The sequence below is a fragment of the Phoca vitulina genome, unplaced genomic scaffold, assembly GCF_004348235.1.
Source record: "Phoca vitulina isolate PV1807 unplaced genomic scaffold, GSC_HSeal_1.0 scaffold43, whole genome shotgun sequence".
NCBI classification, from domain to species: domain Eukaryota; kingdom Metazoa; phylum Chordata; class Mammalia; order Carnivora; family Phocidae; genus Phoca; species Phoca vitulina.
Genome location: NW_022589746.1, coordinates 2540682 through 2560131, shown reverse-complemented (window position 1 = coordinate 2560131; position 19450 = coordinate 2540682).

The following is a 19450-nucleotide window of genomic DNA, read 5'->3' as shown; positions in this document are numbered from 1 at the left end:
ATGGCTCCAGGAAATCTATGCTTTCCCACCGTTTGTTGTTAGTCAGTAAACTCCTACATTCCTGTTGGGGAATTCAAAACAAGATTAGCAAGATTCTTGCTTTCAAGAAGACACACAACAACTACAGAATAATTCAGAATGACCTTTTAGGGCAATACTTTTAAAAGTTATTTTTAAAATAAGATAAATTGTAATTAAACAAGCATGTTTGAAAAGAAGACTATTGTGGTACATCTTGGCTAAAAACTGCCCAGAAATATAGACCATTAAATGACTGGGTCTTCAGTTAACAGGGGTCCAAAGCTACCACGAACACTTGGATGAAGCACTAGAATGTGATCATCAGTATGAATGATGGCCAGCTTCCATGTAAATGAACAGGTATTTTAGTTTCCATGGGACCAAAGAGCTTACGGACCAGTGGTTTACAGGTTGCTGCTATGGCTCTGGCCAGAATAGTCTGTTGAACTTCATGACTGAATGAATCTCCTGCAGTGGAAGAGAATGACTAGAAGTTTTCCCTGGGTGTAAGTATGAAGAAGAGTCAGGGAAAGATTTCTTCCTGGGATTTTTGAGAGTGCCTTGTGTAGTGAGGGTCACCAAGATAAGTCCACTCTCATTATGGTGCTTTCTTGCTCAAAATCATTGGCTTCCCATTGCCTAAAGCAGCATTTCCAAAGTGAGTTCTACAGAACGACTACTATATTCCATGACAAAAGTTTCCACGGGCTAAACCAGCACTTTGAACTTTAATGTGTTTATCAGTCACGTTGGGATCTTGGTAAATGAAGATTCTGATTCTGGGATGGAGCCCGAGATTCTGTATTCCTATCAAGCTCCGGATAGTGCTGATGCTCCTGGTCTTCAGACCACACTCTGAGTTAGCAAAGGGTCAAACTTGTTACATAGATATATTTTTTAAAAGGAATTTTAATGCCTCTAATGGGTTTACGTACACTGCAAATCTCTAAGAAGAGTAAACAGAATCTAATGTTTCCTAAACAAATTTAGTCTTGGAATGCTTTCTTCGTGGAACATCTGAGGAAGACATTTTTGGAAATGCCAATCTAAATGATAGAATCAAGTTCCGGCATACCAGGTGTGTGTGCTGCTCCCTGCTTGCCCTGTTCTCCATCCCTTCAGACTCCCAGTTCCTAACAAAAGGCTTGGAAATGGTCTTTCTTACATCACTCATCCCTACCTGCATGTCCCTCCTTCCCTTCCTGCCTCCTGGTATGACTCCCCATCCTCCCCTGTACTCCTAAATGCAGTGCCTCCTGAACTCCAGGATGTGTACGAATTCCCGCAGAGCTTGTTTAATGCAGATTCCTTGGCCCCACGGTCAGAGACTCTGATTCAGTAAGTTGGGAGTGGAGCCTGAGAATCTACACTTCTAACAGGCTCCCAGGTGACACTGATACTTACCAGGCACTAGATGGTCACCTGCTTTTTCTTGAATGTGTTTTATTTCCCCATGAATCTGTAAGCATCTTGAGAGAAGGAACAATGGCTTGTTCTTTTGTCCTAGTTGTCTAGCTGAGTATTTTGACTAAATGAACAGCAAATGAAGGCTGGCCTTCTATGAGACAGGCACCTGAGTGCCGGGGCTGACGGCAGCAGCTGTCAGGGGCTGTGCAAGCCTGCGACCCCCTGCTCCAGCCAACTTCCCCTTCTCTCTCCAAGTGGGGCCTAGATGGGCTGCACTTACGATCAATTCCTGGCCTTCAGAGTGATGCGAGCTCCCTGGAAAAAGGCAGCAGCCTGGTTCATCATCAAATTAGCTTCGTTTTGCTTTGGACACCTGTACTTGTGTTGCCCAGACCCTTGGCCTGGGCAGAGACCCTTGCAGAGATATTTTGCCCCCTTGCCATATATCCTGGACACAGACACTTGGTCTTGTTTTCCTGCTTACTTCCTCCCTTCAACTCCTGCAGGATCTCTGTCCTCTGAACACAAGCATTAGGTCTGGGAATGTTCTTGTAATCCTAACCCTTGTATTCACTTCTTTGGTGGCATCTTTCTGATGCGCTGACATCATGCTACCTATTCAGTCACTAACACAGAGTTCTCCCTGGCTTTCTGATAGCCAGATTTGTTCACTCTCATTCTATCTCCCCCCACCCCCTCTCTCCCCTCCATGCCTCACTCCTAGCTGACTCCATGAAGTGGACTAACACAGTCCTGGTTCTCAACCCGACTTTCAAATCCCAATCACTCTGTCCTGATTCCTACAATGTAGGCAAACATAACTACATGCAGACAGTTACCTAGAAAAAGTCTGGATTTGCCTCCATTTTAATAAAATTCTGCCTCTTGCCATTGGAGGTATGGCCTAACCCGGGTGCCAAAGGTAGCCATAGTGAAAAATGTGCAAGACCCCTGACAAACATCTATCCGTCTTCTGTGCTTGGCACTACAGGTTATATAAAGAATAAATCAGCCTTCAAAGACCTTACAATTTTGAAGGAGAGGCAAGACAGAGAACCACAAAGAATGTGATCCATTCCATGAACAAAATATAAATCAAGTAGTGAAAAAATACAAAAGAAGGAATTTTATGGATTGAACTGTGGTTCCTCCCCAACTCCATCCCCAGCCAAGATTGATATGTTGAAATTCTACAGCCTAGTACCTCAGCATATGATCTGATTTAGAAATGGGGTCTCTGCAGATATAATTAGTTAAGATGAGGTCATACTGGAGTAGGGTAGGCTCTAGTCCAATGGGACTGTTGTCCTTATAAAAAGAGGGAATTCGCAGACAGACATGCATGGAAGGAGAAGGCCATGAGAAGATGAAGACAGATTGGGGGTGATGCTTCTACCTGCAAGAAACACCAAAGCTTCCTAGGACATCATCAGGAGCTAGGAGAAAGACATGATACAGAGTTTTCCTCACAGCCCTCAGGAAGAACCAACCCTGCTAACAACTTCATCTTGGACTTGTAGTCTCTAGATCTGGGAGACAATGAATCTTAGTTGTTAAGCCTCTCGGTTTGTGGTACTTTATGGCAAACCTAGGAAACAAGGAGATTTCTTGTCGCAGGCTATTAAGGAAGATTTCATTAGAAATGAAGATGATAAAATTTGAGCTCAGCCTTAAAGAAAGGGCATTCAAGGAAAACGAAAGAACATTCAGAACAATAGAAGGCAGAAAAGCATTGAGGGTACTTGGGAACTTGAGACTGGCTTGGAACCTACAGAGGGTCAAGGGGAGCAGATAGAAAGAACGTTAGAGAAAGTGGATGAGGGCCATTTGTCAGAGATGAGTATAGCAGGTTTGAAAAAATTATTTTGATCAGGAAATTACTTCTGTAATTCTATTTATAAGGCTCCCAGCTATGCATGCCTTGTAAATAAAATCTTATCAAATCTTTCTGGTTCAGAATAGAACATAGCTGCTGAACCCGGCTTTAAGAATTTTACTACCAAATTTCAAACCTGAACATTCACAGCTTTACGGCCACTGAATGGAATTTTTGATATAAGAATTAAAATTTAGGCCTTAAAATATAAAAATGAGATAATTGCAGAACAGTTTCCCTGTTCCCCCTGTTCCCACATATCAGTGATATTTACAACTTTTCATTCCGTTTTAAGCGTTAACACTAGAAGACACAACAGGAGGAGCAAGTGGGTGGTGCAGTCGGTTTAGCCTCTGACTCTTGGTTTCAGCTCAGCTCATGACCTCAGGGTCATGATCTCAGGGTCGTGAGATCGAGCCCCGCATCCAGCCCCACGTTAAGCCCCACGTTGGGCTGCGTGCTGAGTGTGGAGTCTGCTTGTCCCTTTCCCTCTGCTCCTCTCCACATTCTCTCTCTCTCCCTCTCTCATAAATAAATTTTTAAAAAATCTTTAAAAAAGAAAACACAACAGGAACAGTTCTGGGATGGATGTCAAAGGGCCTAGATTCAAGGAAAGAGATCATTTCAGGCTAGGTTTTAAAAAGTGGCAAAACCACTTGCCCACCTCCCCCCGCCCCCAGTGACTCCATTTCACATATAAAAATAGAGCAACATCTCTATTCTGTTTATGTCTCAAAGATGTGGTGAGGGTCAATGAGATGAGATAGAAAGATGCCCAAACGCAGAAATACATGTTTTACTCAAGGTCCTCGCAGGAGAATGAAAAAGGTAGACTATATGATCTCTAATATCCCTTCCAGTATTAACATCCTAATCAACAAAAGTGAAGAATCAAAACCCAGACACAGACTTACAGCAATGGAAATTGTGTGTGTGTGTGTGTATGCGCGTGTGTGTGGTGTCTATGTATATATACATACATATCCATATCTACATTTGTGCCATTAGATGGCAGCAGGAAGCTAACTCATAACGAAGTTGGCTTCAGCCAAGTTTCTCCCTCTGTCAGACAAATTTCCCTTGGCTTTTTCTTTTAAACTCCGAGTCTCCACAGGGTTCTCACTCTGTCTCTCTCTCTCCCCCCTAACTTAAGGACCACTTTTTTATTAAATTATGAAATATGTCAAATGTTCACAAACCCATCATGCACAAATTCAACAAGTTTTGCTGTACTTCCTTCAACTATCCACCCATCCTTCCCTCTTCCTTCCTCCTTCTCCAATGAATTTTAAAGCAAATCCCAGACTTCATGTTGTTTCACTCCTTGTACTCAGAAGTACACATCTAAAAAATATGTGCTTATTCTTACATAATCATAATGCCATTATGAAACTTAAAATTAATTTCTTGGACTCATGCCATGTCTCTTTTCAGTGTTTTCAAGCAAGAATAATGCAATATTTTACATAATCTACAATTTAATAAAAATGATACTTGAATAATAAACCAATTCCATTTTAGAGGTTTCTGATATAGCACTCTTATAAAAATGGCTTTAGGGAAGTATAGATTATAATTGGAAGTTGGAAGACCTGAGGACGATTTTCCCATAAATTTTATTCCATTTCATCACTGTTCTATGCTTCAGTTCCAATAACCCCAGAACGATGCTGTTACCTGACAGTGCTCTCCTGAAGATTAAAGAAATAGCATCCGTTAATCTCATTAAGTTCACTGAGGCAGGATGAGGCTGGGTGCTGGTAAATGGAGCAGATAAATGTGAGGCATATACATTTTTTTTTTCATGCTGAAAAGTAATCATAGAGAACCCTATCTCCTTCAGCGCACGTACCAATACTTCAGAGCATGTCTGACACATGGAAATCCTATTAAGCATGATAGGGTGGAGTTAGGTAGGAAAGTCATGCCAGAAACCACCTACCTCTTAGTAACCTTGGGAGAAGACTCTGATATGATGCCTACAGCTCTGGGAAGAGACATATAAAAAATATGTCCATGTCATTTAGATCTTAGATATCTGGGGAACAAGGATTTAGAAAAAGGAGTGGGGTTGATAATTATTCCAAAAGAAAACAACTCAATTTGTCAGTAAATAGCAAAAGCATTCATATTACTCAGCTATTCTACTTTCAGCAATTTATCCTAAAGAAATAAACATAGATGCAGGCAAGGATGCACTTGTAAGGTCATTTGTGTTGGTATTGTTTGTAATGACAAACATTTTAAAATAACCTTTAAATATTCAACAATAAACTGGTTCAGTAACTTGCGTTATATAGCACTAGGATGGGATACTCTGTAGCCATTAAAAGGTCCCTGGTAAGAATACATTGACTAACATGTAAATGTTCTGACATTAGCTTTAATGAAAAATATCATGTTGCAAAATAGTACTGGGGTGCCTGGCTGGCTCAGTTGGTGGAGCCTGTGACTCTTGATCTCAGAGTTGTGAGTTTGAGCCCCACGTTGGGTGCAGAGATTACTTAAAAATAAAAAATCTTAAAAATATAATACAAAGAGTGTAATTCCTCTTTAACTATAATTATATATATGTATATGCATCCACACACATATACACACAGAGAAATAAGATTAGAAAGATAGAATTAACATAATGCTAATAGTAATTATCTCCTTAAGTAGAATACAAAAATTTTTTGTCTCTAGATTTTCCACCATATATATATAAAACTTATGTAAGGAAATTTTTTTCTTTTAAAAATTCAACTACTGATCTGGCAACATGGAAGAATGACCTAAAGTAAAATGCTATGTACTACAGATCTAGAGAAATAACACATAAAAGGAAAATGGGGGTGAGGGATGGGAGGCAAATCCTTCAGAAACACAGAGAGATCTGAAATCCAGCTGGGATGCACATGAATTGACGATGCTCATGGTTGCAGGCACAATAGAAGTAGGACCCAGCAACAGGTAGTAAATACCAGGAGCGTGGATTTCAATGCTACACAAGGACAGGAGATGAGACTTCAGGTTAGGCGGTAAATGCAAAATAAAAAAATATATAGGGGCACCTGGGTGGCTCAGTCATTAAGCATCTGCCTTCGGCTCAGGTCATGATCCCAGGGTCCCGGGATTGAGCCCCACATTGGGCTCCCTGCTTGGCGAGAAACCTGCTTCTCCCTCTCCCACTCCCCTTGCTTGTGTTCCCTCTCTCGCTGTGTTTCTCTCTGTCAAATAAATAAATAAATAAATAATAAAATCTTAAAAAAATATATATATATAATATACTAGAACAAATGAACCCCATTCACACAGTAGGACTGGCTCCTCAAGAACTTGTTCTTTTGGAAGAGTCTGAAAGAGATTTTGAAATAAGTATGTTTAAAATTATTAGAGATTTCTAAGAGTAAAGAATAGGACATTTTGAAAAAAGAACAGGAGGGTTTGAAAAATAAAATATACAGAAATTTTTTAAGTTACTGAAACAAAAACTCAATAGATAGATTCCCCCAAAAACGTTCAGTAGATGAATTAAATAAATTAAGTTCCAATGAAGAGATTATTAGAAATCTGCAAGATAGCCCTGGAAAATTAACCAGGAAGAGTCCAAAAACGATAAAGAAATATATGAAAACTATGAAAAAGAAGCTAAGAAATATGATGGATAAAATGAAAAGGTCCAAGATACATACAAAAGGGGAAGGAGAGAATATAGATGGGGTAAAAGCAATATTTTAAGAGAATATGCTCAAATGTCTCCTGAATTGATGAAAGACATGAATCCACATATCCAATGAATCCCAATGATTCCCAGACAGCAATGTACACATACACACACACACACACACACACACACACATTTCTAAACCCATTGTGATGACACTGCAGGACTCTAAGGAAAAAAAAAATGTTCAAAATAACTGGGGGGAAAAAAGAATTTCTACAAAGAAAAAAATAGCACAGTAGACCCCGGAAGATAATGGAATATTATTTCCAAAGTGCTTCGGGAAAATTACTGTCAGATTAAAACTCTCTCCCCAGGTAAACTCTAATTCAAGAGTAAGAACAAAATCAAGACATTTGAAGACAAAGAGACTGAAACAGTTTAGCATCTCCAAAACTTGGTAAGAAACAAATTGATCCTAGAGGAATGAAACGGGAGCAAGAAGCAATGGTACACAGAGAATCTGGTTGCCTGGGTGGCTCAATCGGTTAAGCGTCTGCCTTCGGCTCAGGTCACGATCGCAGTGTCCTGGGATCGAGTCCCACACTGGGCTCCTTGCTCAGTGGGGAGCCTGCTTCTCCCTCTGCCTGCCTCTCCCCCTGCTTGTGTGTGCATGCTCTCTCTCTCTATGACAAATAAAAAGATCCTTTAAAAAAATAAATAAATAGTGGGAATAAATAAATGAACACTGACTAAAACTAAGACAACAACAACACAAAAGGGATGGCAGGGGTGGGCGGGAACAAAATGCACCTAAAAGACTGGGCAACAATAACAACATATAAGATGAGGGATTATTAGAGTCAAAGCTATTCTAGGGTCTTACATAATTCAGGAGAAGGATAGAAATACAGATTAACCTTAGACTTTAAGTCAAGGATGCATGATAAATATAAGAGTTACCAATAAAGTAATATAGAACTTCTAAACCAGTAGAACTCCTTTAACTCAATAGAAGACAGGAAAGAAGCAATGAGAAAGACAAGAGAAGACTTGGTTAATAGAAAACATAAAGTAAGAAGAGGGAAAAATCCAAATATAACAGCAAACACAATACAGTATCATAGCTAAATTATTTCCAGACAAAGACTCATAGGTACAACCCTGCCCCCAAAATTATTATAAATAATGGAAAAGTTTCCCATCCCACCAAGTCTCATATAATGCTAATAATAAAACCAGAGAAGAATGACAAAAAAGGAAAAGGAAAAGCCAATCTCATTTGTAAAAATGGATACAAGAATAAAAATATTGGCAATAAATAAATAATAAATTATTGGCAAATAAATAATATAAATATAATAAAATAAATATTATTTATTGGCAATAAATAAAATATTGGCAAAACCAAACCAGAGTGTAGATTTTTTTTCTTTTTTTTAAGATTTTATTTTTAAGTAATCTCTACACCCAACATAGGGCTCAAACCCACAACCCCAAAATCAGTAAGAGTCACATGCTTCACCGACTAAGCCACCCAGGCAACCCCCAGAGTGTAGATTTTTAAAGATTTTTTTATTTATTTGAGAGAGCGAGCAAGCACATGGGGGGTGGGGAAAGAGGGAGAGGAAGAGAGTCTTAAGCAGACTCTGCCTTGAGCGAGGCTCAATCTGACAACCCTGAGATCATGACCTGAGCCCAAACCAAGAGTCAGATGCTTAACAGACTGCACCACCCAGGCGCCCCAGATTAAGACCTGAGCTGAGATCAAGAGTCAGATGCTTAAATGACTGAGCCACCCAGGGGCTAGATTTTTAAAAAGAAAAAAAAAACAATCCTTGCATTATTCCAGGAATACAAGAATAATCTATTAATTAACAAGAAAAAAATCTATTCATGTAATTCACCATATAAATAGATTAAAAGTACAGAAACTATCTGACCTTCTTAATAGATGCAAGAAAAAGATTTACTAGAAATAACATAATCATAATTTTAAAACAAAAAAGTCTTAGCAAACTAAGACAAGAACTTCCTTAAGTTTCTTTAAGGTTTTTTGTTTTGTTCTGTTTTGTTCTTAAGTAGGCTCTCTGCCCAACATGGGGCTCGAATTCATGACCCCGAGGTCAAGAGTTGCATGCTCTACCAACTGAGTCACCCAGATGCCCCAAGAACTTCTTTAAAGAGTGTATCAAAAACCTACAGCAGGACACAGTAGATAAAGAAATGGTTAATAAAAACTTACAGGTTTGTGATCATAAAATTTAAATTGAGTCTATCTTATAGTCATTATGAGTTTTCCTGTAATATTAATACTTATTTTAATTGTTCCAGGAACTATGGATTTATAACTCTTACTGGAGCATGCCAGTTATAGGAAAATCACAAAGTTTGCTATAGAATATAGATTGATTTAAGTTGTGACCGTTGCTTGCCTGGGATGTTGACTTTTCCCTACCAGCTCCGGTGATTATTAATTCCTACAATTCCACATAGCTCACCCTGACTAACTCAACCTGTATAAAAGGAACAAAGCTAAAGATACTTTCCTCCTTATGAAAAGGTATATTTCAAGTGAAAACAAAGTCACTAGCAGATTAACTTTAAAACAGAATACAGAATTCTAGCAAATATTGAAAGAAATAAAATAATATAAGAATATCAAGACAATCTGGAAGAAAAACAAGGTGGGAGTAGTTGTCCTCTCATTTATCAATACTCATTATAAATTTATGGTAACAAACGAGTATCTTACTGGTATAGGGATAGGTGATAGACCAGTGAGATAGAAAAGATGGAGCCTTGAAAGAAACCCATGTTTCTTATGAGAACTTGAGATAACAGAGTTGGCATTGAAGATCAATGGGGAAAAGATAAGGTTTTCAATCCACATGGAAAACTAAGATAACTTCTCTTCTCCATACTACATACTACATGACATACACTGGAATACCAAGAAAGAAGAAATAAAAATAAATACAGATTTATTCCAATCCTAAAGAGAAAAAGCAAAACTTTAAACTTCTAAAAACTTTTAGACAAAAATACAGGATAATATATTTATGACCTCATGGATGAAATTCTTAAATAAGACAATAAAAAGACAAATCATGCAGGACGGCTAAATTTGATGGCATTAAAATAAAACATTCTTGTGTGAGGAAAACAACATATTCCCAACCACAGACCAGGAGGAAGTATTCAAGAAAAAGAGGGAGAGACTACAGGGCATTTGGGAAGACAATCTAATAGAAAAATATAAAAAATATATGAACAAGTAATTTACAAAAGAAGAAATATGAACGGTAAAGACTTTAAATTGTACAAATATCCACTGTTAGATTAAACCACATCAAATTACCAATATTTGCTAGTTTTTGGCAAAAATGCAATTTCATATAGGTAAAACTATAAGCAGAAAGGTCTATAAAAATTAAAAGAGATACCATTTAAAGCCCATCAGATTGGTCATCAGGACTGCCAAAATTACATGGAAACACAAACTTCTACAAGCACTTTGGTAATACCTAATAAAATTGAATAGACATATACTCTAAGACCAAGCAATTTCACTCCTAGATAAACTACCTAGATAAATTCTTCCACATGCTCACAAGAAGATAACCTAAGAATATTATATTCAGGTTCTACAGAGAAATAGAACCAATTGGGTATGTGGTGGGGGAGTGTATTTGTGTGTATAAGGACTATTATAAGTAATTGGCTCATGCAATTATAGAGGCTGAGACATCTCACAATAGACAGTCAGCAAGCTGAAGACGCAGGAGAGCCCATGTGCAGTTCCAGCCCAAGTCTGAAGGCCTGAGAACCAGGATAGCCCCTGGTGCAAGTTCTAGTTCAAAAGCCAGCAGACTCGAGAACCAAGGCTGGGATTTCAGTCGTGACTCTGAAGGCCGGAAAAGACCAACATCTCAAGCAGTCGGGAGGAGGAATTCCCTCCTTTTTCCATTTGAGTCCTCAATTGATTGGATGAAGCTCACCCACATTACAGAGGGCGATCTGCTGTACTCAGTCTACCAATTCAAATATTAATCTCATCCAAAAAGGTCTTCACAGACATACCCATTATAATGCTTGATCAACTGTCTAGGCTTTCCACCGCCCAGTCAAGTTGACAGACAAAATTAACCATCACAGATAGTCACTACAGTACTATTTGTAATACAAACTTGAAAATAATCTATTTATTCTACAAATATTCACTAAGTACCCATTGTGTGCCATGGATTGTTCAAGATGTTTGGGATCTCACCAGTGAGTCAAAGAGACAAACATTCCTCTTATTGAGGAGCTTACTTATTAGCTAAGGGAAACAAATAATAATACGTGAGTTATATATTACTTAGGTAATAAGGGAATGCTACTTTCTACAACTTCAAGACGACATTCATATTACAGTCTATGAAATGCCACCCTCTGAAAATGTGTAAGGCAGCAGTACTGAGTTGGGAGTAGGTGGCAAATGGCAATCTAAATTAGATAAAGGTGAGCCCCATTACGAAGGTGACATATTAGCATAAACTTAAAAGTGATGAGGGAATTAACAAGCAGATACCTGGGGAAAATGAGCAACCAGGCAGAAGAAACAGACCTTGTAAAGATCCATAACCTGGAGGTCAGTGAGTCAAAGGGAGAATATTCGATTAAAATGAAGGGTGGGGGAGTGGGTGCAGACAGATTGTGTAGAGTCTTGTGGGCCACTGCAAGGACTTGCAGGTTTTAGTCTGAATGAATTAGCAGCCACTGCTGGGATTTTAACAGAGAAGCAAAGTGATCTGACTGCACGTTAAAAAAATCACTCAGGCATCTCTGCAGCGAAGCAAGGGCAGAAGACAAAAGCTATTGTATAATCCAAGTATAAGATGGTGATAGCTTGGGCCAAGATGATAAAAAAATGTTGGATTCTGGATATATTTTAAATATAGAGCCTACAGAATTCCTGACAGATTGGGTGTGGAATGTGAGTCAAAGAGAGGAGTCAAGGATGAGTATTATTATGCATCGTGAACTAGAATCAACTGAGAATCAGCAGATAATGTGTAGAGCAGGTTTGAGCAGAGACCAGCTAAGTTCTGGACATGTTAACTTGGACATGTGTAGTAGATATTCACGTGGAAATGCTGAAATAGGAATTGGACATATGCATTGGGAGTTCAAAAGAGAGGTCTGGGCTGGAATTGTCAGCATATAAATATATTTAAGTCCAGGAGATTGCATAAGACCACTGAGGGGATGGATGTAGCTAGAGAAGAGGTTCAAAGATTGAGCCTTAGGCAGTCCAACGTTAGAAGGTTAAGGGGATGAGAAGGACCCAGGTCCAGCTAGTGAAACAGGAGGAAGACTAAGAGTGTGATGGCTGGAAGCAAGTGGGAAAAGTGTATCAAGGAGCAGAGAATGATCACCTCTGTCAAATGCTGCTGACAGGTGGAGTAAGATGAGGACAGGTTATATACTGAACTAGACAATATAAAGGACACCTGGAGAAGAGCAGTTCTGGTGAAATGTCAGGGACAAAAGTCTAAGGATGCTCAAGAGAGGATGGGAGGAGAGGATCTGGATTCAGAAAGTACATACATCTCTTTCACGAAGTGGGGAGAAAGAGGGTTGTTTTTTTTTTTAATATGCACAATAAGAGCACATGTGTATGCTGATGGGAAGCTCCAGTAGGAAGGCAAAAATCAGTCTTTCAGGACAGAGGCAAGAATTGCTGGAGCAGTCCTTGGACAGGTAAGAGGGAACCTAGTACACAAGTGTAGAGTTGAACCTAGTACACAAGTGTAGAGTTGACCCTAGAGAAAAGCACAGACAGTAGGAGACAGGAAGGCAGTGCATGTGAACGTGTGTGCTGGCTGAGAAATGTGATGAGCTTGTGGAGATTCTCCTGTTTACTTCCATTTTCATCACCATTGGCCAAGTGGGAGGATAAGGAGGTGATATGGGAGTTAAAGGAAGGAAGGGACAATGTGAAATAGTCATCTATGAGACAGGAAGAATGAATGGAATAAGAAACACAGTAGGACTGCCAGGCAGTATTAAGATCCACATGAAATTCTTGGTCATAAACTTGAAATGAGCTGTCAGTGTGGTTGTCTATTTTTCCTGTATTATTTTCAGTGTCATAAAGGTAGGTGTGAAGTAGTCAGAGATGGATTTAATCTGGGTTTTAGTTTTGCCAATGAGTATGATGAAGTAAGAGAGGAACAAGAGAGCTGCCATTGTATGCAGGGGTGCAGTAACAATGAACAATGAAATTTGAGGTGGAAAATAAAGGAAAGGAGGCTACTGAGGGGTTCGTGAGCAGTGGAAACTTAAATGGATTGATGGATTGAAGGTCCCAGGGGGGTCTAAGAAATTGTTGGTTAGGATATTAGAAACATAAACTGATAAAAAAGATAGGCGGTAGGCAGAGAATGGGATGCAGACAATTGAGAATACGAGTTAACAAGGACACAGTGGCAGGAAGGTCCTGGTGTAACCATGGGAGTGGACAGCAGATGTACAGTGGAGGAAATACAACTCGAAGAAAGAAGTTCAAATATGTGAGAAGCTAGTATATTAGAAGAGTTATCTTTATGTATCTTAAACTTGCCAATGGATTAAAAAAAAAAATGGGCCTAACATTAAAGAGAATGAGAGTATACCAGGAGCTAAACTCATTAAAAAACGAGGAGGAGTGGGCTGGGGTACAGCAGATTACAGCAGAAGGGAAATGGATAACTGGTTTATCCTGAAAAGTATAATACCAGGTAGCAGCTAAAATGAATGAACTAGAATTACATGTATTGCTGTACATAAATTTGCAAAACCCTAATATTAAATGAAAAAATCAAGCTGCAAAAAGATACATATACTATGACACTGTTAACGTAAATTTTAAAAGTAAACCAAACTGTTTACAGATCAATACATATATAGTAAAAACATAAAAATATGTATCAGAAGAATATATATTTCAATCTTGTGGTTGGCAGTTATTCCAGGGATGGAGAGGTGGAGGAAAACTCTATTACATTTTAATTTTTTAAAAATAGCCTGGAGCAGGGGCACCTGGGTGGCTCAGTTAGGTAAGTAAGCAAACATGGTTTTTGTTTTGGGGTTTTTCTGGGGCGGAGGGGCAGAGAGAGAGGGAGAGAGAGAATCTTAAGCAGACTATACACCCAGCACGGAGCCCAAGGTGGGGCTCAATCCCACACGCCTGAGATCATGACCTGAGTCGAAATCAAGAGTCGACCTTTAACCGACTGAGCCACCCAGGCACCCCAGCAAACATGGTTTTAAAGAGTGTAAATCAGGGATGCCTGGCTGGCTGTGGGTACCTCAATCTCAGGGTCATGAGTTCAAGCCCACCTTGGGCAGGGAGCCTACCTAAAAAAATAAATAAAATAAAAATAAAAAGTATAAATCAACCAGCTGTGGAAAGTCAGGAAACAAGGCTTCATGTGTATTCTACCAAACTCGGGATCAAAAACTGATTCTAGCAGCTATTCTCACAGTTTACCTAAAACAAAGTTTCTGGCTTCTCTGGTATACCTTCCGCAAACCCATGTCTTTTTACATCTCAAATCTTCCTTAGAGAAGACTGAAACAAAATTAATAAAAAATAATAATGCCAACATTATCCTCACTTTTGAGCTCTTTACGTGATGGAAAACCTATAAATGTGCCCCTATTTTTTTTCAGCCTTGCTCACTGATTCATATCTGAAAGGTGGGCACCCAACAGGCACTGTTGTCATGTTGTATTTTTTTTTAGGGCTATTCTGTGCATTGACAAAAACATACACACATCTTCTTTTAACTCTTTCCCACGATAGTGGCATATTTACATTCTGCTATTATCAGTTCCATAATAGTACCTGCCAAACTGTCTCCTCCTTAATGGCTTTATGGCACTTAACTGTATGGTCGTACCATAATTTATTTTAACTTGTCCTCCATAAAAGAACACTCATATTTCAAACATTTTTCTGTTAAACAATGCTGTAATGAGTATTTTTTTAACATGTAATTTCATAAATGTATGAATAAACTTGATAGACATTGCCTCAATACCTCCATAGAAAAGTGTCAATTTCATTGATCAGTATCAATTTTCATTTTCATAGCAGCAGGAGTGCCTATTCTCCCCACACCCATAGTATTATCCATCTCAAATCTGAGCCCATCTGAGAAGTAAAAAGTGACAAATTGTGGTTTTAATTTGCATTTCTCTTATGAGAGCGCTTAGGCATCTCTTCCTATGATTAAGAACCATCTGCATTTCATATCCGAAAACTGTCTTTATTAGTCAGCACTCGGGCCAGGAGAACAGAAAGCACTCTAGGTATTACACTCAGGAAAGGATTTAATACAGGTGCTTCCAAAACCTTGGAAGGGCTGGGTGAAAGGGAGGTCAGGGAAAGCTGCCAGCAAATTCAGGAAATCCACAAGTCACAGGAATTGCAGGAAACCACAGCTGATGATCTCAGCTGCCTGCAGCACAGAAGCAGATGATTAACAGAATGCAGAAGCTCCTGCAAAACCTCACGTATGCCATCTGAACGCGTCTGTAGGCCTGCTCTCTGATGCTGAGGGAACAATACTGGCTTCTGTTTCTCTTTTGTTTTCAGATGTTGCATGGGCCTCTCCTTGGTAGACTGCAAATAAAACCCTCTTAGCAAGAGAATCAAGGAAATGTGGTTTCCAGGCTTCAGCCCCTACAATGCAGAGTGAGAGTTTAGAAGGCAGGTCTGGTACCAACAGGTAATGCCCAGCATAGTCCTCTCCGTTGGTTACCTGGCACTCATGCACACCCTGCTTGCTAGATTTCAACTTCCAGACAATAGCATGCTTCCACCTAAAGTGAAGCAACTACCCCCATGCAGTCAAGGTGTCTTCACCATGTTCCTTCATCTCTCCAATGAAGTGCTATCACTCACCATCCGTCTTTGAGGCTCACTCCTCTTTTAGTTTAATACAACCTGCCTTTACCATCCTGTAACTTGAAAACTAAAGTAAAAGATAAACCACCAACAACACACCCTATATAAAATAATGAGGTAAAAGGAAAGGAAGAAAAAAAGGACACAACTGATTAATACATAAAATACAAAAAGCAAGGAGAAGCTATGCAGTCACTGAAGTCCTTGTTTCTTCAACTGCTCTTGAAGTGACCATTGATATTTGTAATTTTCTTCTACTACTCATCCTATGTTCCCTGTGTCTTTGGCCAAAACATCTACCTGGTGGGTGACCCAAATCTTTATTCCTAAAGAACCTATGGCATTAGGGTTCTGCCTATTTGGTGTTGCTGTAGCCTTCTATCCACTTTACCTCCACACACAAGTACTAAGAGGTGTTCCAGAAACTACTGTGGGAATGTGTTTGCATGTGTGCATTATATTAGGCAGTTTGGGAGGCTTTTATTTGCATTATGAATATGGAAAAAAGCTCTGGACTTTGAGTACTGCGTTCCTGTACTGCCTAGATACTGTTCTGTCATGGTTCCTGAGGCAACACTTGTGATTTGGCATATGTAACTGCATATACTAGTCAAAAGATCACCAAGATGGGTTACAAATACGATTTTCCCAGAAACAGTAGACCAGTAAGAAATTAACACTTTTGACAGCAGAAGCACAAGTAACAAAAGCAAAAATAAATAAATGGGACTAAATCAAACTAAAAAAAAAAGAACCAACAAAATGAGAAGGCAACCTACTGAATGGAAGAAAATATTTGTAAATCATATATCTGATAAGGGATTAATATCCAAAATATATAAAGAACTCGTACAACTCAAAAGCAAAAACACTAACAACTCTTTTAAATGGGCAGAAGAACTGAACAGTTTTCTGAAGAAGACATCCAGATGGCCAACAGGCACATGAAAAGATGCTCAACATCACTCATCATCAGAGAAAAGCAAATCAAAATCACAATGAGTTATCACCTCACGTGTTAGAATGGCTATAACCAAAAAGACAAGAGATAATAAGTGTTAGTGAGGGGGTGGAGAAAAGGGAATCCTAGTGCATTATTGGTGGGAATGTAAATGGGTGCAGCCACTATGGAAAACAGCACGGAGATTCCTCAAAAATATTAAACAAAGAACTACCATATGATCTAGCAATCCCACTTCAAGGTATATATACAAAGGAAATGAAAACTGGCTATTGAGAATGTCTGCACTCCTATGCTCACTACACATTCACAATAGCCAAAATATGGAAGCAACCTAAGTGTCCATCAATGGGTGTATGGATAAAGATGCAATGCACACACACACACACAATATAGTATTATTCAGCCATGAGAAAAAAGGAAATCCTGCCGTTTGTGATAACTTGGAAAGACCTTGAGGGGCATTATGCTAAGTGAACTAAGTCAGAGAGAGAAATACAAATACTATATGATATCACCTTTATATAGTCTAAAAGGACAGAGAGAATAAAGTGGTGACTGGGGAGTGGGAGAAACAGGGAGTTTGCTCAGAGGTACACAAAGACTAACAACTAACTATACATCATGGATTATAGCTAATAATACTGTTTCATATACTTAAATATTGCTAGAAGAGTCAATCTTAAATGCTGTAACCACAAAAAAGAAATGGTGTGTAACTATGATAATGGATGTAAAAAAAAAAAAGGGTAACTGTGATGGGATGGAGATGGTAGCTAATGCTATGGTGGTAATAATTTTGCAATTTATAAATGTATCAAATCAACTTTGTACACCTTAAACTTACAGTGTTGCCTTCAATTATATCTCAAGCTGGAAAAAAAATATCAAATGATAATAAAGGTAAAAAAAAAAAAAAAGAACATTTTTACCCTAAAATTTGAAGATGGTATGACTGAAAATTAACTATATATATTTACTTTATTCCACAAAAGCAAAAAACCTTTCTCTTAAGACATAAATTATATGAACATAAGGAACAGTCACAACAGGTAATGTCTGACTTAAAATATCAATGTTATTCTACAAATAAGAACTTTTATTAGAGGACAACTTTGGGACATTCATTCAACAAAACTTCATTTATTGTTTAAAAACAAATGACTGGGGCGCTTGGGTTAGTTAGTTAAGCGTCTGCCTTCAGCTCAGGTCATGCCCAGGGTCCTGGGATCCAGTCCCTCAAGGAATCAGGCTCCTTGCTCAATGGGGAGCCTGTTTCTCCCTCTCCCTCTGCTCCTTCCCCCACCTCGTGCTCTCTCTCTAGCTCTGCTCTTTCATATAAATAAATAATATCTTCAAAAAAATTTTAAAAATAAAAACAAATGACCAAAAGAAAATCTCACTATTTCCTAATTCCTAAGCAGCCCACGGCTGATGGGGAGAAGGTCTAGGCTGGCCTAGGCATAAGGTGGGGCTGATGCCTGGGCCCTGCCCCCCAGCCCAAGTGAACGGCTAGGGGCTCTGGGGATGAGGGCCCTGGAGGCAGGGCAGAGGCCAAGGACCAAGGGAGTGCAGGCCTGTGGAGACGAGGTCACAGCCTCCCCACCCCCGTGGTCCTCACAGTCCCCCTTTATCTCCCTTCACACACAACCCCTCCCCCCCCACCATCACTGGATTGGGTATGGGTGATGTGGCTGTGAGGTTGAAGGGCTGAGATGTGGCTGTAGTTTTCTGAATAGGCTTTTGGAAAGACTGTATGAATACGAAGAGAAGCCACAGAATTAACATCAAAATTGGGGAGAAAAACAATAAACATCAGCCAATAATAGCTAATCAGGCAACTACTAATTCCCAAATGGGGGGGGGGGAGGGACATTTAGACCTCTAAAACTAGGAAATCAAGGTGGATCAATCCAGGGCTATAAAGAAAGTAGACTAGTTAGCACCATATCTTACTAATAAGCACTCCAGAAGCATTTATTGATATGAATTTAAAAAACCAACGTTCAAGACTCAGAAAAAAATCTAAAAAAAAGAAAACTAAACAAGAATGTAAAAAATACTATAATCATTAAAGATATTAAAACATAAACCTGAAGAAAGTAAATAATAAGAGTATAAATCAAGGAAATAGAAAACAGACTATCAGAAACAAAGCCAATCTTCAACAAATGGTGCTGGGAAACCTGGACAGCGACACGCAAAAGAATGAAACTGGACCACTTAGAAAGTGAAACTGGACCACTTTCCCACATCATATACAAAAATAAACAGATTAAGGACCTAAATGTGAAACCTGAAATAAAAATCCTAGAAGAGAGTACAGATAGTAATTTCTCTGAGAGGCAGGGGAAATAAAAGCTAAAATAAACTATTGGGACTACATCAAAATAAAAAGCTTCTGCACAGCAAAAGAAACAATCAACAAAACTAAAAGACAACCTACTGAATGGGAGAAGATATTTACAAGTGCCATATCTGATAAAGGGTTAGTATCCAAAATATATAAAGAACTCATACAACTCAATACCAAAAAAACAACTCAATTAAAAAATGGGCAGAAGACATAACAGACACTTCTCAAAAGACATTCAG